This window comes from Pongo abelii, chromosome X (assembly GCF_028885655.2).
Source record: "Pongo abelii isolate AG06213 chromosome X, NHGRI_mPonAbe1-v2.0_pri, whole genome shotgun sequence".
Lineage (NCBI taxonomy): Eukaryota > Metazoa > Chordata > Mammalia > Primates > Hominidae > Pongo > Pongo abelii.
Window position 1 is genome coordinate 109,604,020 of NC_072008.2, and position 14,932 is coordinate 109,618,951.

Consider the following 14,932-nt stretch of genomic DNA (forward strand, 5'->3'; position numbering starts at 1 on the left):
TTCAGAGCTTTGTTGAAGGGAATAGCTGTGGAAAATCATTATTTAATGATGTAAGGGATCACAGCTCTTCAGCAATTCTGAGTTATTTATATGAAGGAGCCTAGAAGACTTCAAGGTAAGTTATCAATAATTAAAAGGCGAGATTGAGTAGTGAAGGATCAGTTGAGAATTGCAGTGGAGAATTAACAAGTAGGGACTAAAATGTAAACTTCTTGTTTGTATCTCTTTAAATTATTCCATATACTGTGTATATTTCATATGTATAATTTGAGGCTGGTGGATACCACCAGTGCTCTAGTCATTTTTCGACAGATATTTATTGAACGTCTACTAGATACCAGGCATTGTGTTAAATCATGGTAAAACGAAGAGTATAGGCTTTGGACATCAGTACACCTGGGTTTGAATCCCTGATATTCTGCAAGTTATTTAGCCTCTCATAGTCTTAACTTCATCATTTATAAAACAGAATTGTAATGCTTATTATGCAGGTTGTTGTGAGGATTAAATAAAGGAAAGCATGTAAAGTGCCTGGTACATGAAAGGCACATAATACCTTAGTTCCCTACAGCACTTACCAGAGTGTGATTTATATTATAATAGTATGCATTTTGCCTCCCCCTTCAGATTGAGAGTTCCTTAAGAGGAGGGAGAATCTCACTCATCTTTGTAGCCTTCAGGCCCTAACAGAGTGCCTGGCATGTACTGAAAATTAAATAAATGTTTGCAGAATTAAAGATCCACTCCCTTCTGTCCAGAAACTTACAAGCCAATAGGTGAGCTAAGAGATTCACATAAATAACTATAGTAGAAGGCAGAATGTAATGACTAGCATGTGAAAGGTACAAGAAAAGTGCTTTGGAGGTTGAGAAGAGGGAAATGAAAATGTCTGAATGTTTGACTATGTAGGTCAAAGAAAGCTTCATGGAGAGACTCTGAAAGACAAGTAGAATTTTTAATAGACAAATACAATAGGAAGGATATTTCAGGCAGAGGGATTGCTGTAAGCCAAGATTATGATGTGTGTTATAATAAAATATAAGCTTTTTATTTTAAAAGTTTTATATTTTCAGAAAAATTGCAAAGCTAGCACAGAGAGTTCCCATATACTCTGCAACCAGTTTTCCCTATTTTAACATCTTACATTAGTATGTTATATTTGTCACAATTAATGAACCAATATTGATAATTATTATGAAATAAAGTGCATACTTTATTCAGATTTTTATAGTTTTTATCTAATATTGTTTTTCTGTTCCAGGACTTCATTCAAGATACCACAATACATTGAGTTGTCATGTCTAAATGTTGGGCTTCTCTTGTCTGTGATATTTCTCAAATTTTCCTTGTTCTTTATGAAGTTGACAGTATAGTCAAGTACTGGTAAGGGATTTTGTAGAATGTCTCTCAATTGGGATGTGTCCAATGTCTTTCTCATGATTAGATTGGGGTTACATGTTTTGGGGAAGAAGGACACAGTAGTAAACGCCATTTTTATTACATTATATTAAAGGTACATACTATCAACATGACTTATTCCTGTTGATGTCAATCTTGATCACCAGGCTGAGGTATTATGTGTCAGGTTTCTTCACTATAAAGGAATACTTTTTACCCCCTTTTCGTACTCTACTGTTTGGAAGGAAGTCACTATGCACAGCCCACACTTAGACAATTGGGAGCTATGCTTCACCTCCTTGAGAGTATCTACATAAACTATTTGGATTCTTCTGCATGGGAGACTATTTATTTATTCATCCATTTATTTATGGCAGTATGAACACCTACTTACTTTATACTTAGAGTTATAATCCAATAATACTTTTTATTCTGTTGCTTAAATTGCTCCAGCTTTGGTTATGGGGACATCTTTCAGTTGGCTCTTATATCCCTTTGAGATACCCTCATCATTGTGGGATTTTTTGAGTGCTTTGTTACTTTTTGACACTCTGAGATGCTTCAGGCTCATCTTGTATATTTCCTGCCTCAATCATAGACTCAGCCCTTTATCCAAGGAGCCTTCATTCCTTGTGTTGGAGAATGGTTTTGGAAACCATGATCTAGGCACTAGGTGTGCTAATTGCTACTGGGATGTTAGGTTAACTTTTAAATAATTTGCAGCAGTGGAAGAGCTTTTTATTTCCTCTTCCTGTCAGATGAGAATTTATTTGGGTCATATCTTACTTTTTTGTACTTTATGATCTTTGATGCCATTTTTCCTTTCCCTAGATAATCAGCCTGATTACCTAGGTTTAGTGACTTTAGAGTAGCAGGGAAAAGATTGATAAAAACTTTTATTTACACGAAATGCATGCATGTACATCACATGTATTTTATCCTTGTTTGTTACCTGTTCAATAAGATAAGAGGGATTTTCCTTAGGTGCCAACAGCTTTGTCATTCAACTCCCTGTCCCAAGAAACAGGCACCAAAAAGTTGTTTTATTTTATTATTTGCAATTTTATAACCTATCCTATAACACAGACCTCTTAGAAATACATTTTGCAAAAACCACACTAAATTGTTCAATTTGCCTATTTTTCTTTTAGGAAAACATTTTAACTGACTATCAGAAATAGAATGGATTTTCTATAGATTCAAAAGAACTCTTTCTCTCATACCCGTTTGAAACATTTGTAGAGGCAAATTTATCTAAGATTTAGATGTTATGTATCAAGCAACTACAACATGTGTAGCATTTATAGTTTATATTTTATTGTTTGACCCTGAAAATATCATGTTGGGAGACAGTTCTCAGTGAGTTTTTCTTGTTTCTGCATGTCTTACAAACAAAACACTGATTGCCCTTTGTTCTGGACTATCTTTTCAAGGATTTTTGTGATACGGCTCAGATGATTGGAGGAATACCAGCGTCCTTTGTCTCACGCTGATTTAAATAAAACGACACGGACACACGTGGAGTGGTTTTAAGGAGTGGAGAGTTTAATAGGCAAGAAAGAAGAAAGAGGCTCCCCGTACAGAGACAGAGGGAGGGGAGCTCCAAGCAGAGAGAGGAAAGCCCGAGTGTGGCAGAAAACAGTTGGTTATATTAGGAGGCTGGAGGAGGCAGTGTCTGATTTACATAGAGCCCAGGGAATTGGTTTGACTAGATATGTCATTCATGTAGCTCGCGAAAAAACTGTCCCTCCCACCCTAGCCTTTTAATATGCCAATGCAGGGTGCCATGATGTTCTACACATGTGGGGATATCTGGGGGTGGCTGTGATGCTAGGCACAAGTGGTGACAAGAAGAAGAAGGCAGGAATCACCATATTGGATGGACTCAGTTTCTAATGGCCTGCATTTGCATATCAAAGCTTGTGGGACAAGAAATGCTTCTGGAGCTTGTTTAAAAGGAGAAAAAAAAATCTTACCAAGGACCCCTTATCCTCTCTATCTGCCTAAAGTAATTTCTTAATAACTCTAATATTTGTAGAGGAAACAACCTTGCAAGATAGGGAAGGTATCTTCCAAAGGAAGAAAGGCCAATTTGCTTATAGCCTTAGAAGATAGAAATAGTGAATCTCTCTGGAGCAAAAGATGGGCATAAAAATTTTGTGTTCCCTAAGCTTAGATTTTTTTCCTTTTAATGCAACTCAGTGAGTGTGAAAGTGTCATTTTTCCCTCTTCCTGTTACCCTGTAGGAACTGAGGCTTGAAAAACCAACATGAAATGCTGATACTCTGACTACTGCTATTGCCTTAGTAATAAACAGTCCTTTGTCCCTACCCTAGGACTGCTACATAGTTTACCAGCATCTATAAAACTGTGGCAAACTAATTTTCATAGTTATTCACAGTTCTTAACAGTTTTGATGATGAGGTGGTGATGAGTTGGCAATGATGCTGATAGAGACAAGATTTTCTAGAAGAGGAAGATTGAGGGCCTTATAGGCTAATAAATGGGATTTGGGGCAAATGTATGTGAATCAGTAGCAACTTGTTGACCAAATTGTATGGTCAACCAGGCAATAAATGGTTCTTTACTTTACTTCCTGTTAATGAGACATTGAGGAGGTGATTATAAGCTGATAATTAGAAAGTGAGTTTAAAGACCTCTGCCTGAATAGTGGTCTGGTTGTTGCTAACTCTCCTATGCAAAAGGGATGTCTTCATTAATCTGGTGGTTACCCTAAGGCCCACTCCGCTATAACCATCAGCACTAAGATGCAACCTAGATGGGCAGAAGTTCTTGCCCTTTTTAGACAACAGTTACAAAACCATTGTGGGTACAAACTAAACTAAGGGAGGAGACCACCCCTCATATTGTCTTATGCCCAATTTCTGCCTCCAAAGAAAGAAGAAGTAAAAACTAAAAGGCAGAAATGAAATCCACAGGCAGACAGCCCAATGCCACACCGTGGGCCTGGTAGTTAAAGATCAACCCCTGACCTAATCGGTTGTGTTATCTACAGATTACACCCATTGTATAGGAAAGCACTGTGAAAATCCCTGTCCTGTTCTGTTCCGTTCTAATTACCAGTGCATGCAGCCCCCAGTCACGTACCCCCTGCTTGCTCAATCGATCACGACCCTCTCACGTGGATCCCCTTAGAGTTGTGAGCACTTAAAAAGGACAGAAATTGCTCACTCGGGGAGCTTGGTTGTTGGAGATGTGAGTCTTGCTGAAGCTCCCAGCTGAATAAAGCCCTTCCTTCTTTAACTCGGTGTCTGAGGGGTTTTGTCTGCGGCTTGTCCTGCTATAAAACCAGGTGATTTTTTAAAATGTTGACTGTTTCACTTAGGAGATTGGGCTTGTGGGGAATGCAATGCTTGTTAAGGAAGAATGGCAATAGCTGGGCCATCTTACAGATCAACGGTTCCTTCAGCCTATCAATTCAACCTTACCACCTGGCTGCTTATAAGAAAGTTTAGGTACTCTCTGAGAGATTTCCTTGAGACAACCAAACTCCTGTGGAAAACCATAGATGAGGTATTTACTAGTAGTCAGGTTCTTATTGGCCTGGATTTGGTTCATGATGCTGATGAAGGTGATCCACTGGAGAATGAGAAATTGATCCAAACAAATCTAGATAAATTCTGGTGACCAGCCCTGCTGTTTTAGAAAACTCTCTTCACTCTAATACTGAAATTGGCCCAAAACTTAGGAGATGTTATGGCAATGGTGCTCTAGGTGCTCTGGATTAAAGCTGACTTGTTAAGGCAATTTGCTGTTGTTTAAGTGAAGCCTAGGTCAGCCAGAGGATGTAAACCTCACAGTCCAAGCCAGAAAGCAATGTGTCTGTTGCTGTGTCTGTGGCTGCTGAGTCCGTGTCCTTGAGGCTAAAATAAATGGTGTCAGTTATTGGTGCCTTGCCACTCAATATAAAGCATTAGACAAATTGAAAGCATTGGAAATTCATTTGGTTGAGTCATGAGTTGCCATGCCAATAAAAACTAAAAGTTAATTCAAAGCCTTGTTGAATGACACACAGCTTCTCTTCCCTTACATGCCACATGATCCCTCCCCATGCACCCCAATCTCAACTGTTTTAAAAATAAAAACAGAAATGTGACTGATTCCAAGAGGGATAAAAGGCCATACACAATCATCTGAATATTCTGGGGAATTTGGGGGAGGGGAAGGACTCGAACTTCAATGGTTTTATTGGGTATGGGTGCTGAAGTCATTTTTCAACCTGAACCTGTGGAAGGAAAATGTGCCCAGATTCAGGTAATAGGGTTTAAGTAGGGTTTGCATTGGGGCCAGAAAAGCAATGTCAGCTTCTAGGCGGACGCTTTAGGCCAATTCAATGTACTATGATGCTGTTTCTGCATCTGAATGTATAGTAGGAATTAATGCACTATATTCTTATACTTCTTTGTACCATAAGTGGGGATTCTCTAAATTGTAAAGAGCTACATGTAGAGAAGTGGTAGTGAGACACTTTCATTGCTTCCTTCCCCTACTGTGCAGTCCAACAGAGACAGTATAGAATCCCTGGAAGAAGAGGAATTGTCTTGACTAATACCTATAGGCGGCAGAGGTAGTAAAAGATACAATATTTCAACACAACAGTCTTGTATGGCCAGTGAAAAAGACTAACAGGAGCAGGAAGCTTACAGTGAATTGTTACCCATCAGATTCAGTTTTTGTTCCCATAGCCCCAACTCTCTAGATATTATGACTGTAGCTTAATTCATTACATGGAATTATGGCACTTAGTGTGCTGTTTTGAACATTGCCAATGGCTTATTTGCCATATCAGAGGTATCAAAGATCAATAAAAGTTTGCGTTCATGTAGCAAAACCTCAAACATGTATTTGTAGTTTTCCTCTAAGGATACCTAAACTTCCCTGCCATTTGACACCAGTGAATAGGTCAGGATTTAGCATGAGTGCCTCTACCCTCTGAAGTCCATAGTTTTCATGATATAGATGATGTCCTGTTGGTTGCTAAGTCAGACGCCTCAGTCTCAATAGCTCTGACTTTGGTGTTATCACACCTTTGCAAATAGGCTAATAAACTCCAAAGAAATTTAGGGGTCTACTTGCCAAATGAAGTTTCATGGGATGATGTGGGCAGATTCACATTGCCTAATCCCCCTGGAAATCAAGAAAAAGCTGTTTTTTCCTAGGTCCCAGGCATCAAAGAAAAAAACCTTCTTTGACTCTTTGGGTATTGAAGACAGTATGTGTCTCTCTTGGGCATTCCACTTGGTCCTTCATATTAGCTGTCCTTCAAATCAGTATCCTTTGAGTGGGGCCCAAGCCAAAAGGCTGAACTGGAATCTTTTCAGCAAGCTGTGACATGCTGTCTGTCTTTGGGTCCTCACAATCCTAATGACTCCTTTAAGCTACAGGCCTCTGTGACTGATTATTTTTCCAATCAGATCATCTGGCAAAGGGAGGCAACCTCTTACCTTTTGGGGCTTTGAACCCACTGTTCCCCTGATAAATCTACCACACATGCCTCTTTTGAAAAGTAGCTATTAGCTTGCTATTGGGCTCTTGTCAAAATTGAACACCTGACCCAACGAGGCCTTGTGACTATCCAGACTGATATTTCCACTTTGGGGTGAGTCAGCTTAGACTCAATGACTAATAAGGTGAGGAAAACTCAACAAGCCTCACTTTTCAAATAGAAAAGGTGAATTCAAGAATGCAGCCAGCCTAGCTCCAGCAGCATCATGGCTTTACATGACAGAATGGCAGCTATCCCTGAGGGGGAAAATTTATTCCTCACTCTGCCATCTGAAGCAAAGCCACTGGTTCCATGGAATCCTCAATTCACATAGCTCCCCCAAATTCCTGGGCCTGATTCACTTACACTAATCTGAAACCAATGGTATCCACTGGTCTGTGACGACTGTTCAACTTCAGCTTCTGCTATACAGAGCTGAAAATGGGCACAGTCACTCTACTTAAAGGACAGAACTCAAGGTCATTCTCATACTCTGGCAATACTATTCTTGATGAACGTTGTTATATTTTTACTGTTGTCAATGGCCTAGCTGTTTGGTCTACCACTTGGAAAACTAGAGACAGACTGATTAAAGACTTCCCTCTTTGGGACTGAAAGCTGTGAAAACTATTTGCAGCTACTGACCACACTATCAGAGTCACACATGTAGATGTCATGTGAAGGCTCATTCTCTGATGGGACTGTAATCAAGCTGCTATTCAGGTCTGCACTGACCAGATTGCCAGAAACGCTGCCTGTATCACATGTACCATCAGAGACTGGGCACAAAGTAAAGGACTTGATGTTTGTATTGCAGAGGACACCACTGCATGACACACTTGTGATCCCTGCCAAAAGTTGACCTAGTTGTTTCATGGTGAGGGAGAATACATAGGATAGGGCCCTGCCCATTTCTGGATTAGCTACATCGAACCTTTGGCCGTACCTCAAGACTATCAATGGTACCTCACCTCTATTGACACTTTTTTCACATTATGGTACTGCTGTTCTAGTCCAACCAACTGACTCCAGCCACACTATTGTGGCTCTTGGAAAGAATCTCAGCATTCCAGACTATTTGAAATCTAATGATAGTTTACCCTTTTTGGCAAAAGAAACCAAGTGTTTAGGGAAATGCCACCAGTGGATAATGTAGCCTTCAGAACACTGCAGATACTGCTCCAAAATGAGAGTAATTTGATTACTCAGAGGAGTTTGCTGGAGGGATAACTGACTTGTTACTTATGTGCATCCTGTGGGTAATTTTCCCTACAATGAGAGCCTTTCAATTAGAAATTGTGGTATAAAATTTGTCCCTGGCTTTAGCTAAAGTGATAAATGGCACCACATTGGCCCTGGAAGTCATTCGGGTAAAGTTCAACTTATTGGCCAGGTTGTTATAGAAGATACACCTGCCCTAGAATTCCTCCTTAAGGACAACAGTAACTCTGTGAAATTACTAATATATCCTGCTGTACTTGTATTAATACTCTAGGCAAAGTGGAAAGGTCAACACAGAAACTTATGGCTTTCTAAGGTCGTTTATAGGATTTGTTTAGCTGATTTGGTTTGGAATTCTGAGGGGCACGGTTGAAGTCAAGACTGCAGGTTGCCTTTATCCTGCTGCTTGGAATCCTGTTGGTGGCAGCCTTAATTAAATGTTCTATGAGACACATTGAACAGATGTAGTCCCAGTCTCTGTCAGTCAGAGTAGTCAGAGAGGCTGATGGGGTGGTATACTTATGGGGAAATTTACCAGAAGCTAAGATTGTGTAAAAATGAAAAGTAGATATTGTTGGGCGATAATTCTCCATAATCCTCTTGAGTCTCTTCACGTTTTTTCAAACAAGGAGCTGAATGTCTTTTGTTTTGTATTATCTTTACAAAAATATTTGTATAGCAAATGGCCTTAGAAGATAGAACTAGTTTCTCCATCAGGATCAGAAAGCAGACATGCTTTTTCTTTAGTATGATAAAGATTATGTCTTTCACTGAAGCAAAGTGTAGGCATATTGCTGCCCATTGTAAAATATTAAAGTTCTCTAAATTCAGCGTTCGTCTCCTATAATGCAACATGTTATCCTGTAATGGACATAGATGCCATTTGGACCTCTTTACTTTGTCCTTTGGAAATTGGAGCTCTGGGAACTAGTGTAAAAATGCTGACATTCTGGTTACTTCCATGGCTATGAGTAATAAACTTTCTTCACTGGCTTAGGAGTCTCATGTTTTTTTTTTGTTTTGTTTTGTTTTTTTTTTGAGACAGGGTATCACTCTGTCGCCCAGGCTGGAGTGCAGTAGTGTGTTCTCAGCTCACTGCAGCTTCGACCTCCAAGGTTCAAACAATCATCCAGAAATTTTGAAATTTTTGGTAGATATGGGGTTTTGCCAGGTTGCTCAGGCTGGTCTTGAATTCACGGGCTCAAGTGATTCACTTGCCTCAGCCTCCCAAAGTGTTGGCATTACAGGTGTGAGCCACTGTGCCCCACCAGGAGTCTCATGTCTTCTATCAGCATCCATCAAACTGTCACCAGATGACTCGCTAACTTGCAAGCAGGGTAAAATCTCAGACTTTTCTCAGTTCTTGATGCAACCCCTGTGTGGTAGACATGGCTGTTCCCATTTCACAGATAAGAAAACTGAGACTCAAAGAGACTTAGTAAGTTGTTTTTGATGAATGTCACCTAATTGTTCTCCAGAACGCTTATATCAATTTAATCACCAACAGAATGTAATGTATGGATGTGTCCATTTTTTTGCATCCACACCAATATTGGACGTTATGTTTTTTAAAAAATCTTTTCCTTATAATGAAAAAAATGGTAACTCATAATTATTAAATGTGAATTTTTAAATTACTATTAAAGGTGAATGTCTTTTTGCCCCATGATCTCACGTGGTCAAGAATTCTTTTCCATTTGTATTCTTTCTGGGTGAAAAATCCAACCAGAGTGATTCTTTTGGTGAGATGGTGACAAAAAGGTAGGCTTTCCATTTAACACAATTATAAAGGACTTTTGTCATCTGGTAGTGAGGGGGTCTCCTTTGGTATAAAACTAACAAGTAAGCAAAACCAAAAACCTTGGTTATCAGCTCCTAGAAAATGAGGCCAAGGTTTAGGAACGATAATAGTTAAACATTAAACAATGGGTAACTATATTATTATGTACCTTAGCACCATGTCAGACAGTTTAACATATTTTTAAAAGGGTATTCAGTACACAAATTGAACTGAATCAAATTATCTTATTGACACTTCGTAATAACCTCATATGATAGGTATTACTGTCACTATTTTACAGATGAGGAAATTGAGGCTTAGAAATGTTCAGTAAATTGCCTAAGATCACATAGCTATTAAGTGGTAAAACCAGGATTCCAACAAAGATAGGTTTGACTTTGAGACTTGTGCTAACTTTCTTCTAGTGCCTGAGCAACAACTAGTGAGTTAATATTTCTTCTGGGCTACCACAGTGGAAAATATTAAAATCCTGATATTATCAGTGTTGTAGTTTCATTCATGTATTAAAATATGTAGTAGTGTTTTATTGTTTGAGATAGTATTTAGAGTTTTTTGTTTCATGTCTAAGAGAATTAAGGAGTGTGGACACAGGGTGAGGTTGGAGTTAAAGTTTAATAAGAGAAAGAAGAAAGTTTTTTTGTAGTGGAGAGGGGGACCCGAATGGGTTGTCCATTATGAGGTTTGGGTCTGGGGTTTCTATGGATTGGGAAAAGGAAGGAATGTGTTTAGTCTGTGGGTTGTCTTGGAGAAAATATGATTCAGTTTGGCCTGTGACTTTGGTTCGGGGCTAATCAGGAGTTGAAGTGATAATTTATAGGGGTTTTCAATTTGGTCTGGGACTTATCAGGAGTTGAAGTGATGATTCATAGAGGCTGGGTTTACAGTCTAAAAAGGAAAGAAAAGTGTACACTGGAACCCAGTGGAGTTTATTGTGTTAATGTCTATAAAAGGAGAAGAAATTTTTCCTGGGAGTCTGTTGATTATATAAAGGACAAACACATTTTTATGTTGGGCCTTGTTTTGTTTGTTTTTTTTTTTTAATCTGAGTGAGTCAGAGATTTGTGTAAGGTTCTATCTGAATGGGCTGGAGGTTCTCCTATGTGTGTAGCCGTGAGTATGTCTCCAGACACAATCTTCTATGTTAGTTCTCTTACTGCTGTCTGTAGTTTGATTTTTTTTTCAGGCTGCTTTTTTGTGTTATGTGAGCATGAGGCACTGACCTGTGGGTCAGGGGCTCTCTAGGGACCCTTTTCTTGTTGTTTATCTAAGGCAAGTTAGTTAACTTCTCTCAGTCCTCGCTCAGGAGTGGAAACTTTAACTGTTGTTAGGGAGATTGAGTGTTAATTTTTTTGGCTACTTTTTGATGGAGAGGGGTGTTGTGTGGGGAACTGTAGTTAGGATTTTTCTTGGGGCTTGTTTAAGGGTTCTTAGAGGAAAGGGGTGTTTATGTGTCATTTCATTTGTATTATTATTTGGAGTTTGATAGTTTTTAGGTAAAAAGAAATAATTTGGGTTATTAGAGGACATGTATTAAAATGAGACAACATGGGTAAGGACAGTTTAAAAATCTTGAGGCTGTTGACATGTTTTGATAATTGGTGGTTATAATTCTTTTTTTTTTTTTTTTTGAGACGGAGTCTTACTCTGTCACCCAGGCTGGAGTGCAGTGGTGCAATCCCGGCTCACTGCAAGCTCCGCCTCCCGGGTTCACGCCATTCTCCTGCCTCAGCCTCCCGAGTAGCCGGGACTACAGGCGCCTGCCACCACGCCCGGCTAATTTTGTTTTGTATTTTTAGTAGAGACGGAGTTTCACCATGCTAGCCAGGATGGTCTCCATCTCCTGACCTCGTGATCCACCTGCCTCGGCCTCCCAAAGTGCTGGGATTACAGGCGTGAGCCACCACACCGGGCCAATTGGTGGTTATAATGATATCTGTTAAGATTTGGGTGTATTTGGGTTTTGTTAGTTTCTTTGGTCTTATTTTTCTAAATAAATAAACCTCTGGGTTATGGGCATGCTATTTATTTTCATTATTTGGTAGGATTTGTAGGATACTTGTCTAGAATTAGACAGGTTTTTAGTTTTTATATTATTTATTTATTTATTTATTTAAGTTATAGTTGGAGATCGTTGGTTGGTTCACAGGAATTAGTTTAAAATGTAGGCAAAAACTTAAAAATAACTATTAGAATTTAATGACAAATGTATGATAAAATTTGAAACACAATTTCTTTCTCTTTACTCCTCATTTTTGTTAAAAATAAATCATGATACGATAGAATTGAGTTGTTTGTAAAATAAACTTTAGTCTTATGTTTGGTTTGATTATTTGTATAAAGAGTAGTAAGAATAATTATATATATATATATATATATATATATTTTTTTTTTTTTGGAGATGGAGTCTCTTTCTGTCCTCCAGGCTGGAGTGCAGTGGCGTGATCTCAGCTCACTGCAACCTCTGCCTCCCAAGTTCAAGCAATTCTCCTTCCTCAGCCTCCTGAATATTTGGGACTACAGGCGCATGCCGCCACACCTGGCTATTTTTTTGTATTTTAGTAGAGATGGGGTTCACCGTGTTGCCCAGGCTGGTCTCGAATTCCTGAGCTCAGGCAATCTGCCAGCCTCGGCCTCCCAAAGTGCTAGGATTACAGGCATATAGACTTTTAAAATTAAAATTGGTTTTGATGGAATTTTGTTCCACGAGGAATTTTAGATAAGACCTTTTAAAGTTGTGTCTAGTCTTGGGTTTGTATCTTTCAATATTTATGAGTTGGATAAACACTTTTCTTCTTGAGGTCCTAAGAACATGGGGTTCTTGGGCCTGTTAGAAAGTCACATTTTTTATTTACCACAGGTTAAGAACCCTGTATGGGGACTGTGTAGACAAGGTATGAGGCCAGTGTTTTAAAGGGCTTTTATTGGTTTTGTGAATCCAGTTTGATTTTTTAAAGGGAAATATATCTTTCCAGTCAAAGTCTTGTAAAATAACCAGTTTTTAAAATTGTGTCCCGTTGTAAAATAAAATGGATTTTGTTGTATTGGTGTAAATAAGTATATTGTTGTAAGTTAAGAATATTCATAATCAGTTTCTGAATTCTAGAGGAACCAGGCAAAGGGAAATAAATATGTTCTAAATTTTGTTTATAGGAGTATGTTTTGCTTAGTTGTTAAAAGTTTTAACGTTCTAAGTAAAAGTTAAAAACATTCTTTCAGTTTTTTATTAGTTCAGTTTATTTTGTTAACTTTTGTTCTGTTTGATATTTGTAAATATTTTAAGTTTTTTATGAGTTCCGCATGTTTTTCTGTTATTAGAAACCTGTGTTTGAGAGTATTTGTTAAAGTCTTATAGTTGATTATAAATCATTTTTTGAAGCGGATTAAAACAAGACAATTGTTTGTAAAATATTTAGGGTGGTCACAGTTAAGACACTAGAATCCTAGACATATCACACGATTTTGGACAGAGAAATTTGGTTATTTCTGATTTGATAATATTGTAATATAATAACCTTAATTATAATTGATAGCGTATATTTATACACTAGAATCTTAGACATTTTATACAATTTTGGAACATATATTAATATTATTTATCGAAATATAATCTGAAGAAGATTAAATATCATTTTTGCAATCCCACCTATTTAAATATGTTAAATATCTTGTTTATTTTTCTTTTAATGTTCTAGGTGCCCTAAAAGTTAGGGGTTAGGAAAGATAATCTTGAAACTGAAGTTTAATTTTGGGAAGTTCGTTGAATATGTTAGAGTTTTAAAACATTTGATATTATAAAATAGACTTTTAGATTATTATAAGTTACTTATTTTGTTAAAACGACTCAAATATTTGAAAAAGCAAAAAATCTTTTACTAGTCTTTATTATTACGTGAAAATCCTGTTCAAGAGAGAAAGTTAATTTTAATTTTATCTTTGTACTAGTCTATTATTAATGTTAATCCCAATTTTTAATGGACTTTTATGGATAATTTTATTTAATCTTAACCAGTTTGACTATGAGGTGAGATTTTTACAAACCTTTTATAATTTTTTACAAATTTAGTTAAAGAGTAGATTAGTGTTTTAAGAGTATTTTGTTGTGTTTTTATTTCAACGTTTAATTTACAGAAAAACCCATTTAATATCTTTTTGAATTTAGTCAATATCTCAGCAAACTATCGCAAGGACAAAAAACCAAACACCACATGTTCTCACTCATAGGTGGGAATTGAACAATGAGAACACATGGACACAGGAAGGGGAACATCACACATGGGGGACTGTTGTGGAGTGGGGGGAGGGGGGAGGGATAGCATTAGGAGATATACCTAATGCTAAATGACGAGTTAATGGGTGCAGCACACCAACATGGCACGTGTATACGTATGTAACAAACCTGCACGTTGTGCACATGTACCCTAAAACTTAAAGTATAATAATAATAAAATAAAAAAAAGATATTAGGTAAAAAAAAGATTAATTTTTATAGTTTTTCCACAATTTGTTTAAACCTTTTGTTTTATTTTATCTAATTTAAGACAATCTTTTATTTTTAGGCAAAATGTATATTTCTATGTCTTTTTATAATTATTTACTAAAACACATTTTACTGCTTTTACGTACCCTGTATGTAAATCCATTTTCAGTAGTCTCAATGATATGTTTTAATGGTAACTTTTAGTAATTTTTAACATTAATGGAAAATATGATAAGTTGTTTTAATTATATACTAGATTTAGATAAAGTCTGACTTTTTCTAGTATAGTTAGGGGAGTGGCTATTTCCATATGTTCCTAAGCCTCACCCATTGTAAAGTAGGCAAGTTGAACAGTTCTTAAAGGCCAAAGTAGTTTACAACCTTAAAATATTTAGTAAATCTAGTATCTGACCTGTATAATTTAGACCGCCTATCTGTATTTTGAAGACATTTTTATTTTATCAATAATTTTTAAGACTGTTTTTATTCTTTAAAGATTAAAGTTATGTGAATTGAAAGGTACCATAGT